Raw genomic sequence first — 13,370 nt, 5'->3', positions numbered from 1 at the left:
AATAAAGATAATGGTTTCCTTATTCTCTGAAAACTACATAAAATCCAAAAGCAAGAAGATAAATAGAAAAAAATAAAAGAGTCATCATTTATAAATCTAGGAGTAACTGTATTGTAGATGTATGTATGCATTTACGTGTATATTTATGTATCTTTGCAATTATGTGTGTAGTTCAGGACTGCAGGAAGACATCTAGAGGGAATATTCCTGGCTACATATGTAAAATAAGGCAAACAAAAAATGTTATTTTTGAAATTAAGTAGCAGAATCTGAAATTAAAACCTAATATTACCTTTTGGAAACATGAAAACATAAATGCAGTCTTTGTTGCTGTTTAGTTGCCAAGTTGTGTCCAACTCTTTGTGAACCCATGGAGTATAGAAACCAGGCTCCTTTGTCCATGGAATTTCTCAGGTAAGAATACGAGAGTAGGTTGTCATTTCCTTCTCCTCAGGATCTTCCTGACCAAGGAATCAAAATCATGTCTGCTACATTGGCTGGCAGACTCTTTACAGCTGAGCCACCAGGGAAGCCCCCAGATGTGGTCTAGATGGCTATATTCCTGAACTGGATTTTGGTATTAATTCTTGAGAAGCAGGAAAGGCAGGGTTGTAAATGAACTACGATAAACAAACAAAACAAAAATGTTTGGAAGAAGCTTGCAGCTGCCTAGAAGAGAAAATAAAGAGGCAGTCTACATTGTGACTTATCTTTGTAAGTAATATTTGCTGACCATAAAGACATAAAACTTAAAAGAGCTCATACTGAAGAAGGATAAATCCTTTCATTCTGAAAATTATCTTTATTCCTGTTCAGACATGAATATCCAGAAAATAATTTGTTCAGGAAGCATTAATAACCTTGCAATAAAATAAGAGTTAGCTGAGGATCAATATACATGTATTATAAGATAAAATAAGAGAAAGATTTATGGCAGTTGAAGTGGCAGTGGCACAGAAGACATGAAAATTGTGATTTCGTAAATAGCCATCAACTAAACAATTATTGAAATAATCTCATGTATAAAATAAGATTGTAGAGATTAAAAAATGAAATGAGTGTGTGTATGTGTGTGTGTGTGTGTGTGTGTGTGTGATAGGGAGACAGTTATGTGATGGCAGAAATGGAAAAAAAAAAAAGATGCCTACAAAGAATGAAAGCAAAATTGAAAGCATTACAAAGAGATTGTTGAAAACACAGTAATGTCCTTACAGGTCAATGTTGAAGAAGAAAGCAAAAGAAAGTAAACAAAGAATTGCTGCTGTTAAAAAGTATAAGAAGGGGGGAAGGCGCCAAGATGGCGGAGGAGTAGGACGGGGAAAACACTTTCTCCCCCACAAATTCATCAAAAGAGCATTTAAACGTCGAGTAAATTCCACAAAACAACTTCTGAATGCCGGCAGAGGATACCAGGCACCCAGAAAAGCAACCCAACTCCTCGAAAGGAGGTAGGAAAAAATATTAAAGACAATAAACTAGACAAAAGAGGGAGGGACGGAGTTCCGTCCCGGGAAGGGAGTCTTAAAAAGAGAGAAGTTTCCAAACACCAGGAAACCTTCTCACTGCCGAATCCGTGCCGAGCTTTGGAAGCACAGAGGGCAACATAACAGGGAGAAAAAATAAATAAACAATTAAAACTCGCAGATTGCGAGCCCTACGGTAACTCCTCCAGCAGAGAAGCAGCGCAGACGCCTGCATTCGCCATTAGCAAGCGGGGGCTGGGCAGGGAGGCGCGGCGCGGGCTGCATCGCTGAGAGTAAGAACCTGGCCTGAATACCCTGAGCACTATCTGAGCGAAATAATTTGGGCTAGCAAACCAGACTGTGGGATATCTACCATGCGAAAAGCCAGCCCTAACCTAAGACACCGCCAGCCGGCGCACGGAACAAAGGACTAAACAGAGGTAGCCGGCTGCAAACCTTCCCCCTCCGGTGACAGGCAGCCAGAGCCGGAAGGGGGCAATCGCAGCCCCAGAGAGACATTATCTATAAAACTGGCTTCTTTGCTAACTAAAACTTATTGGGGGTCTGGACGGTCAACATCTGCATGAGAAGGTGCGCCGGTTTTACACCCAGATAACCAAGTGGCGGGGAGGCGATAAGTCGCAGCATTGGCGCTCGCCAAACACCTCATCACCTGAGCTGCTCGGACCTGGGAAGAGCACAAAACGCAGCCCCAACTGAGTCTGCGCCTCTGAGGACTACCTGAGTGCCTGAACCTGAGTGGCTTGGACCTGGGAGGTGCATGCAACCCAGGGCCAGCCTCGGATTGTTCCCGGCGGAACAACCTAGAGCCTGAACAGTGTGGGCAGGGAGGCTACACGCGCCGTGAGCGGGGACAGACCCAGTGTGGCTGAGGCACTGCGAGCGCACGCCAGTGTCATTTGTTTGCAGCATCCCTCCCTCCCTCCCCATAGCGCGACTGAACAAAGAGAAGAAATACAGCTCCACCCACCAGAACACCGACACAAGCTTCCCTAACCAGGAAACCTTGACAAGCCACCTCTACATACCCACACACAGCGAGGAAACGCCACAATAAAGAGAACTCCACAAACTCCCAGAATACAGAAAGGACTCCCAAACTCAGCAATTTAAACAAGATGAAGAGACAGAGGAATACCCAGCAGATAAAGGAACAGGATAAATGCCCACCAAACCAAACAAAAGAGGAAGAGATAGGGAATCTACCTGATAAAGAATTCCAAATAATGATAGTGAAATTGATCCAAAATCTTGAAATTAAAATGGAATCACAGATAAATAGCCTGGAGACAAGGATTGAGAAGATGCAAGAAAGGTTTAACAAGGACCTAGAAGAAATAAAAAAGAGTCAATATATAATGAATAATGCAATAAATGAAATTAAAAACACTCTGGAGCCAACAAATAGTAGAATAACAAAGGCAGAAGATAGGATTAGTGAATTAGAAGATAGAATGGTAGAAATAAATGAATCAGAGAGGATAAAAGAAAAACGAATTAAAAGAAATGAGGACAATCTCAGAGACCTCCAGGACAATATTAAACGCTACAACATTCGAATCATAGGGGTTCCAGAAGAAGAAGACAAAAAGAAAGACCATGAGAAAATACTTGAGGAGATAATAGTTGAAAACTTCCCTAAAATGGGGAAGGAAATAATCACCCAAGTCCAAGAAACCCAGAGAGTCCCAAACAGGATAAACCCAAGGAGAAACACCCCAAGACACATATTAATCAAATTAACAAAGATCAAACACAAAGAACAAGTATTAAAAGCAGCAAGGGAAAAACAACAAATAACACACAAGGGAATTCCCATAAGGCTAACAGCTGATCTTTCAATAGAAACTCTTCAAGCCAGGAGGGAATGGCAAGACATACTTAAAATGATGAAAGAAAATGACCTACAGCCCAGATTATTGTACCCAGCAAGGATCTCATTCAAGTATGAAGGAGAAATCAAAAGCTTTTCAGACAAGCAAAAGCTGAGAGAATTCTGCACCACCAAACCAGCTCTCCAACAAATACTAAAGGATATTCTCTAGACAGGAAACACAAAAATGGTGTATAAACTCGAACCCAAAACAATAAAGTAAATGGCAACGGGATCATACTTATTAGTAATTACCTTAAACGTAAATGGGTTGAATGCCCCAACCAAAAGACAAAGACTGGCTGAATGGATACAAAAACAAGACCCCTACATATGTTGTCTACAAGAGACCCACCTCAAAACAGGGGACACATACAGACTGAAAGTGAAGGGCTGGAAAAAGATTTTCCATGCAAATTGGGACCAAAAGAAAGCAGGAGTCACAATACTCGTATCAGATAAATTAGACTTAAAAAAAAAAAAAAATGTAAAAGGTCTGCTGTATTTACCTTCAAATATATTTCTCATGTTGCAAAAAAAAAAAAAAATTAGGCTTGTTTTCAAATGGTGCACAGCTTACTTATACTTAATTTCATTCTTAACCCGTAAATGTATTTAAGTAAGGCTGTTTGTTACTCTTATTTGAACTAGATATACTAAACATAATTCACTGAAGTAGATATGCATTAACTTCAGGTCAGATTGAAATTTAATTAGGAAATGTACAACACTTTCACTGATTCCATGACCTAAGTGAGTGGCAACATGTAAAAACGTATTTTCAAGAACATATTTTGAAAGTTACCTTATATTTATTTTCTTAAAGGCATTCACAGAGGTATTCAAGGTGGCCATAATTTCCACCCTGACCTCCACCCAAATTGTTATTAATTACTAGAATGTAATGGCATAAGAATAAGCATGTGATATCAAGATTGATAGTCTTAGGAAGTGAGATCTATAGACTCAGTTAAATAATGAGCATTTATTCTATAAAGTGTGCTGCTAATGTTTCATATTAATAAAAAGGAACCATTTGGAGTATGTTAAAAAAAAAAAATCAAAGCATTGTTCAAGAATTTTAAAAATCCCCAAAATAAAAAACACTTCTCCTGTAAAAAAAAAAAAAAAAAAAAGAATTGTAATGATGTAAACCTGCTTATAGGTAATATACTTGTGACTGTAATTTGAATAAATGTCATATAAACTTATGAAAACATAGTCAGAAAAATAACTCTTATTCTGGAACTAAAAAAAAAATAAATAAATAAAAAGTATAAGAAGTAAATTTTGGTGTGTGTTCTTCAGTTATTTGGAAAACATTTTTTTTTTGTATAAATATTTGGTATTTCTGTGGGAAGATTGCAAATAAATACTTCCCTGTACCCAGCCTGTAAAAGAAATATTAATACAATTCTGTTGCTCTGCATTGCTAGTCATTCATTACTTCTCCATGAATTGTGATTACCACTGTTTTATTTAAAGATATAGTGAATGATGGTTTATGAAGCCACAAAGCACATATATATTTATTCTGACCTACATTTGTACAGTTTCATGGTATTGTTTCTAATTATTGATGAAAATTAATTTCCTTTGAAATTGTGTATTAGTCTCTCAGTCATGTCTGACTGTTGTAACTCCGTGGACTGAAGCCTACTAGGCTCCCTGTCCATAGAGTTCTTTTGGAAAAATCTAATGAAATTGATATTTACTTAGAAAGTAGCTAAAAGCTTTAAACAGAATTTTGATAATTTAAAGTTGGTTTATTTCCCTGGGTTCTTTTCTTGTTATAACAAAGATTTGGAAGGACAGACTAATTACAGCTCAAATAGTCAGGATTTCTTGGCTCTTTCCTCATCATAACAGAGATTCGAAACAGCAGACTAGGTATAGCTCAAGGAGGCAAAACTTTCATTAAACACCTAGTGGATAATACACTCCCGATACATGGGAGTAGGCCGACCCTAAAGAAGTGACCATGATCAGGCTTAGCTTCCATTTTTTATACTTCCTGTCTTTTCCTCTTGGTTCTGTCCTATGCAAAATAGGGCTTGTATGTGCCACCAATTAGAAAAGGAACTGTAAATGGGTGTATGATCAAGACCAGTCAGGGAAGTAGGTGTGTCTGGGGACATGCAGAATAGGGCTTTTACGTATTCATCTAGGTGGGCCTGGACTGAGATTTTTGATTAACAGTTGAAAGTTCTATAACAACAGGCACTATTGTGTATGTCTTTCCCATAATTCAGTTCAGTTCAGTTCAGTTGCTTAGTCGTGTCCGACTCTTTGCAACCCCATGAATGGCAGCACGCCAGGCCTCCCTGTCCATCACAAACTCCTGGAGTTCACTCAGACTCATGTCCATCGAGTCAGTGATGCCATCCAGCCATCTCATCCTCTGTCGTCCCCTTCTCCTCCTGCCCCCAATCCCTCCCAGCATCAGAGTCTTTTCCAATGAGTCAACTCTTCACATGAGATGGCCAAAGTATTGGAGTTTCAGCTTTAGCATCATTCCTTCCAAGGAATCCCAAGGCTGATCTTCAGAATGGACTGGTTGGATTTCCTTGCAGTCCAAGGGACTCTCAAGAGTCTTCTCCAACACCTATTACTATCAGATGTATGTATGTATAGCAAATTTATGAATCCTTAATGGGTTCTTGGGCTTCCCTGGTGACTCAAACAGTAAAGGACCTGCCTGCAATGCAGGAGACCTGGGTTTGATCCCTGGGTTGGGAAGATCCCATGGAGGAGGACATGGCAACCCACTCCAGTATTCTTGCCTGGAGAATCCCCATGAACAGAGAAGCCTGGTGGGCTACAATCCATGGGGTCACAAAGGGTCGGACATGACTGAGCGGCTAAGCACACAATGGGTTCTTGGCTGCCTAAGGTTACTTGATGAAACAGCTGTGCGTCAAGGGCCCATGTGCCAAATTTGGAAAAGTCCTTGTGGTTTATTTCTATCCACCGTGTGCCTCAGTCGCATGCTCAGAAATTGGAAAAGTCTCTGTGGTTATTTTTGTAACATATTTGTGAGCTCTCTTGGGCCACACTGGGGCATGTCTGGGGTAGAGTTTAGACATCATCTTGAATCTTTTTCAGTCAGGCCACCCCTTGTTCATGCCTAACTTTCTACCTAACAATATGAAAAGCAAAAAATAAATTAAAAGGGATATTGAAACTGCACCTAAAAATAAGTACCCTGAAACAGAATCAAATCATGGAAAAATAAGAGAAAAAATTATCAAAATTTAATGAGTATTAGGACTTTTTTGGGCTTCCTTGGTGGCTCAGATGGTAAAAATTCTGCCTGCAATGTGGGGTACCTTCAATCCCTGGGTTGGGAAGATCCCCTGGAGGAGAAAGGCTACCCACTCCAGTATTCCAGCCTGGAGAATTCCATGGACTGTACAATCCTTGGGGTCACAAAATGTTGGACACGAGTAAGTATTCTTGTCTGGAGATTAGCGGGCTATAACCCCTGGTGGGCTATAGTCGTGGGGTTGCAAAGACTCAGACATGACTGGGCAACTAACACAGGACTTTCTCGGTGGCCCAGTGGTTAATATTCCACACTTCCACTGCAGGAGGCATGATTCTGATCCCTAGTCACAAAACTAAGATCCGATATGCTGCATGAGAAGATCAAAAAAAACTAAAAACTGAATATTAAATCTTGAGTTTTAAGTTTTCTGTGTATCGCAGGAAAGATTTGTATCAAACCTTCAAAACATATGCATCTCATTTTAACATACACACAAGCAAAAAAATTTTAAAATCTATCAGGTATATAAATTCTCCATATTAATATATATTGCTTTCAAGGAAATAAAGTGCAATGAATATTAGATACAATTTAAATATCAAACTTTCTATAATTTCATAATGGAAGATACACATTTTCATGTACCCATGAAACATGATATAACATTGATCATTATTTAGACTACAAAGGAAGTCTTCATAAATTACAGAGAATGATTGAAAATTACAGATAATACTTTTAGGTCGTAATAATATATGAAATTAATCTAGGAAGAAAAAGAAACTAGAAGTTGAAAAGCCTGACACCTAGAAATTAAATATGTTAATACACAGAAAAATATACATTCTAAATTATAAGATAAACTCAAAACTTAGATCACATAATATATAAGAAAATAAGGTAAACTCTATAACCAGAATCTAATAGTCACACTAAATGAAAATTCATAGCTTGAATAAATAGTGTTAAACAAGACAGACTTAGAAAAGATATGTTAATTTATTTCCTAAAGAAATAAAAAAAAAAAGAATATAAAATCTCTGGAAAGTAGGGGGAAAAGTTAATTGAAATTTAAACATAAAAGACTAAAACTGAAATAAAAATGGTTAATACAGTGAGCTGTTGTTTTGGAGAGGGTGAGTGAAGGCAAGAATCTAATGTTCAAAAACAACAAGAAAAGTTATGAAACCACAGGAAAAGAAATGACAGAGTAGACATAATCACTGTTAGAGAGGAACTTGGAGAAATCATAAAATAATTCTTAATGAAGTGTATACAGTTAAAGGATCTGTATAATGTAGGTAATTTTAATATATAAATTAACAAGCAGCTACACTGAAGATGGAGAAAATTGCCAAAGTGGACCAGGCTTATACATTTCTATCATGCAGATAACCTTAAAAAAAAAACAGAAAAGTATAATACTATTTTAACTAGGTTTGAGGAAGAATATTTCTAAATTTTGCAAAGGAGTTTTTGCACCACTTCATTTTTATTTAAATAGCTACTGGAATTTTATTTTAAATTATAATTATATATTATATTAATATATTAATACAATAATTATTAATTAAAATTATAAATATACATTATAAATTATTATAATTATTATAAAATTGTAATAAATTTTAATAGTTAATATTACATATAATATAAGAATAGGGATTGTGCTGATACAGAAATGTTAATTTTTAAGAATACAGAAATTATTTATACTTTATTCATTAACACATTACATAAAAGTATGGCATCTGGTTTAATAGGTCCTGTTATTTCAATGTCATAGTGACTTAACCATAGACGAAAACATCTGTAATATCTAAATTCTTATGAAAATATCTGCAATATCTATAAGTGAGTAAGTTACAGTTAGGGCTAATACTATTAGTATTTGTTGCCTACATTCATGATCAAAGGTAATAACTATATTTTCAGTTCAGTTCAGTTCAGTTCAGTCACTCAGTCGTGTCTAACTCTTTGATACCCCATGAATCGCAGCACTCCAGGCCTCCTTGTCGGTGATACCATCCAGCCATCTCATCCTCTGCCGTCCCCTTCTCTTCCTGCCCCCAATCCCTCCCAGCATCAGGGTCTTTTCCAATGAGTCAACTCTTCACATGAGGTGGCCAAAGTATTGGAGTTTCAGCTTCAGCATCAGTTCTTCCAATGAACACCCAGGGCTGGTCTCCTTTAGAATGGACTGGTTGGATATTCTTGCAGTCCAGGGGACTCGCCAGCCAGCACCACAGTTCAAAAGCATCAATTCTTCAGCGCTCAGCTTTCTTCACAGTCCAACTCTCATATCCATACACGACGACTGGAAAAACCATAGCCTTGACAAGATGGACCTTTGTTGGCAAAGTAATGTCTCTGCTTTTCAATATGCTATCTAGGTTGGTCATAACTTTCCTTCCAAGGAGTAAGCGACTTTTAATTTCATGGCTGCAGTCACCATCTGCAGTGATTTTGGAGCCCAGAAATATAAAGTCTGACACTGTTTCCACTGTTTCCCCATCTATTTCCCATGAAGTGATGGGACTAGATGCTATGATCTTAGTTTTCTGAATGTTGAGCTTTAACCCAACTTTTTCACTCTCCTCTTTCACTTTCATCGAGACATTTTAGTTCCTCTTCACTTTCTGTCATAAGAGTGGTGTCATCTCCATATCTGAGGTTGTTGATATTTCTCCTGGCAATCTTGATTCTAGCTTGTGCTTCCTCCAGACAGCGTTTCTCATGATGTACTCTGCATAGAAGTTAAATAAGCAGGGTGACAATATACAGCCTTGAAGTACTCCTCTTCCTATTTGGAACCAGTTTGTTGTTCCATGTCCAGTTCTAACTGTTGCTTCCTGATCTGCATATAGGTTTCTCAAGAGGCAGGTCAGATGGTCTGGTATGCCCATCTCTTTCAGAATTTCCCAGAGTTTATTGTGATCCACACAGTCAAAGGCTTTGGCATAGTCAATAAAGCAGAAATAGATGTTTTTCAGAAACTCTTGCTTTTTCCATGATCCAGCGGATGTTGGAAATAGGATCTCTGGTTCCTCTGCCTTTTCTAAAACCAGCTTGAACATCTGGAAGTTCATGGTTCATGTACTGCTGAAGCCTGGCTTGGCGAATTTTGAGCATTACTTTACCAGAGTTTGAAATGAGTGCAATTGTGTGGTAGTTTGAACATTCTTTGGCATTGCCTTTCTTTGGGATTGGAATGAAACTTTTCCAGTCCTGTGGCCACTGCTGAGTTTTCCAAATTTGCTGGCATATTGAGTGTAGCACTTTCACAGCATCATCTTTCAGGACTTGAAATAGCTCCACTGGAATTCCATCACCTCCACTCGCTTTTTTCGTAGTGATGCTTTCTAAGTCTCACTTGACTTCACATTCCAGGATGTCTGGCTCTGGTGAGTGATCACACCATCGTGATTATCTGGGTCGTGAAGATCTTTTTTGTACAGTTCTTCTGTGTATTCTTGCCACCTCTTCTTAATATCTTCTGCTCCTGTTAGGTCCATACCATTTCTATTGTTTATCGAGCCCATCTTTCCATGAAATGTTCCCTTGTTTTCTCTAATTTTCTTGAAGAGATCTCTAGTCTTTCCCATTCTGTTGTTTTCCTCTATTTTTGCATTGATCGCTGAGGAAGGCTTTCTTATCTCTTCTTGCTATTCTTTGGAACTCTGCATTCAGATGCTTATATCTTTCCTTTTTTCCTTTGCTTTTCACTTCTCTTCTCTTCACAGCCATTTTCAAGGCTTCCTCATACAGCCATTTTGTGTTTTTGCATTTCTTTTCCATGGGGATTGTCTTGATCCCTGTCCTCTGTACAGTGTCATGAACCTCTGTCCATAGTTCATCAGGCACTCTGTCTATCAGATCTAGTCCTTTAAATCTATTTCTCACTTCCACTGTATAATCATAAGGGATTTGATTGAGGTCGTACCTGAATGGTCTAGTGGTTTTCCCTACTTTCTTCAATTTCAGTTTGAATTTGGCAATAAGGAGTTCATGATCTGAGCCACAGTCAGCTCTGGATCTTATTTTTGCTGACTATATAGAGCTTCTCCATCTTTGGCTGCAAAGAATATAGTCAATCTGATTTTGGTGTTGGCCATCTGGTGATGTCCATGTGTATAGTCTTCTCTTGTATACTAACTATATTTTAAGTTAGTACAAATATAGTTGTGATTTTCCCTAATAAACAAAATGGACTCTCTGATATCTCTATGTAAACTATTTTAATCACAAAAATAGAACAATTTTTTAAAGTTTTAAGATTTTAGCTTTAGAGTTATGCCTAAAGATGATATGGAGGGCACAAAAGACTGTTACAGTTTTAGAACATCAATGATAAATCTAAATTTTCATTTCCTAATTTCGTTAGAGACATGTTGTTTGTGTACTGACGTGGAAAGTTTGCTATAAATTACAGAACATTGTGTAAAATGTGCCACCATATTGTAAAACAATGATATGAACACACACATTCATGCTTATAATATGAATCTCTCATGTTCATATGAATATATGTTTTATGTAAATATATCCATATATTTATATATAAACATACATGCTTATATGAGTTGCAGTTAAAGTAGATACACAGGGAGGAAGAAGGGAACCTAATATATTGGAGTGTTAAAAGATAAACAGAAGAAGATTAAAATTTTAAAGATTTTATTGGAGTATATATTGATATGAATCTGGCAACACTGAGTCAAAAGTGTCCAGGAGTACTCCTCCAACATGGACTAGAAAAGAGGTATTTATACAAGTGAAGCAAGGAAATTATTTGATTGACTGAAGCTTAAGTTGGTACCTTTTTGGGAAGGCCTAGTTGGCTGTTCTTAAATTTTTTGGATTCTAGTGCATTGAAGGCAATGACACCCCACTCCAGTACTCTTGTCTAGAAAATCCCATGGACGGAGGAGCCTGGTAGGCTGCAGTCCATGGGGTCGCTAAGAGTCAGACATGACGGAGCGACTTCACTTTCACTTTACACTTTCATGCATTGGAGAAGGAAACGGCAACCCACTCCAGTATTCTTGCCTGAAGAATCCCATGGACAGCCTGGTTGGCTGCTGTCTATGGGGTCGCACAGAGTCGCACACAACTGAAGCAACTTAGCAGCAGCAGCAGCAGTGCATTGAATCTGGCCTAGATTTTTGTTTGCATAGGAGTCACTTTAAAAGCCTCATGGCCTCTTTGTTTAATTTATTTAACAGAAGAACCAGAGTAAGCAAGATTTGCCTTCACAGTGTACTTTCCTTATTTTGTACATTGTAAAATGTTTCTTTCTTAACTCTTCAAAAGTCAGTAGAACAAAAAAATCAAATAAAACATCAGTGAAAACATAGGAACTATTCTATGTTTAAGAAAATAATTGTCTTAATTATTGGAAACTATGAAGCAAATAATTTAGATATAAATGCATTTTTGTTTATTTAATTTTTATTTTCTTTGGCCACACCACATGGTATGCATGAACTTAGTTCCCAAACTAGAAATCAAACTCACACCACCTGCAATGGAAACACAGCATCTTAACCACTGGACCACCAGTGTACTGAGTGTTAAGTCACTTCATTCATGTCCGACTCTGCAATCCTATGGACTGTAGCCTGCAAGGCTCCTCTGTGGGATTCTCCAGGCAACAATACTGGAGTGGATTGCCACGCCCTCCTCCAGGGCATCTTTCTGATCCCGATATCAAACCCATGTCTCTTACATCTCCTGTATTGGCAGGCAGGTTCTTTACCATTAGCGCCACTTGGGACCACCAGGGAATTCCCTAAATGTACTTTAAAAAATGCTTGAATACTCTCTTTCAGTGTGCTTAAGCTTGTATAGCTAGGCTATCAATATAAGTCCAAAGCAAAAAAAGATATATCAGGGCATGTAGAAGGGACATATTTGAAATGGATAGGTTGCCTAAGAATTTTTAAAGTTTCTATCAACTATGTATTTGACAGTCCAATGATGGCAGAGAGTGTGGCCTGGGGATATGTAAATATATCCACGTGACATTTTCTGCAAGCCTACAATAGATTTCAGGCTGACAGTATTAGGCAGCTGGACTTGTCAATAGCTTTCTGACAAAAATAAAACATGGCAAAGTACATATTCTTCTGTGTCTGCTCTATCAAAGTCCAGTGTGTCACACTGCAGAGGAAAGATGCTGCCTGACTTTGGATTATGCTCATATCCAAGAATTTGCAGATGTCTGAATATAGTATTACAGTGAAAAACAAATTAAAACATTTTAATTTTTTTCTGCTTAATCGTAGAATATTAACTGCTCCAACATGATCCAGGTTTCATTGAACATCCTATTATTCTCTTTCAGTGGAAAACTATGCCAAAATGTTCATTAGCATCCTTTATATTAGGCAGCAGACTAGTCCATATATATATGATTCTGTGTCCCAACTGTATACTAGATAGTGTTAAGCTATTTCAGAAATTACTGAAACTCTAAGCATCAGTAATATCCTCTCTAAAATAGGGACACTTATATGTATTTGATGCTGTGGTAATGAGACTTAAATAATATAATGTATATAATTCTACTTAATAGAGTGACAGACACATTCTGAGCTTTCAAGTAAAGAGCTATATAGGTAAAAAAAAAAGTAGCCCATCCTTTCACTGGCTGAATTAAATTATTCTTTCACCACATATTAACTGCCTTGTCCAGTTGGTTATCCATTGGTTATTTATTATCTGACTCAGTTTACTTTCCTGT

The sequence above is a fragment of the Bos indicus x Bos taurus genome, chromosome 9, assembly GCF_003369695.1.
Source record: "Bos indicus x Bos taurus breed Angus x Brahman F1 hybrid chromosome 9, Bos_hybrid_MaternalHap_v2.0, whole genome shotgun sequence".
In the NCBI taxonomy this organism is placed as follows: Eukaryota; Metazoa; Chordata; class Mammalia; order Artiodactyla; family Bovidae; genus Bos; species Bos indicus x Bos taurus.
The sequence above is the reverse complement of the archived record's forward strand: the minus strand, read 5'-3'. Positions refer to the sequence as shown.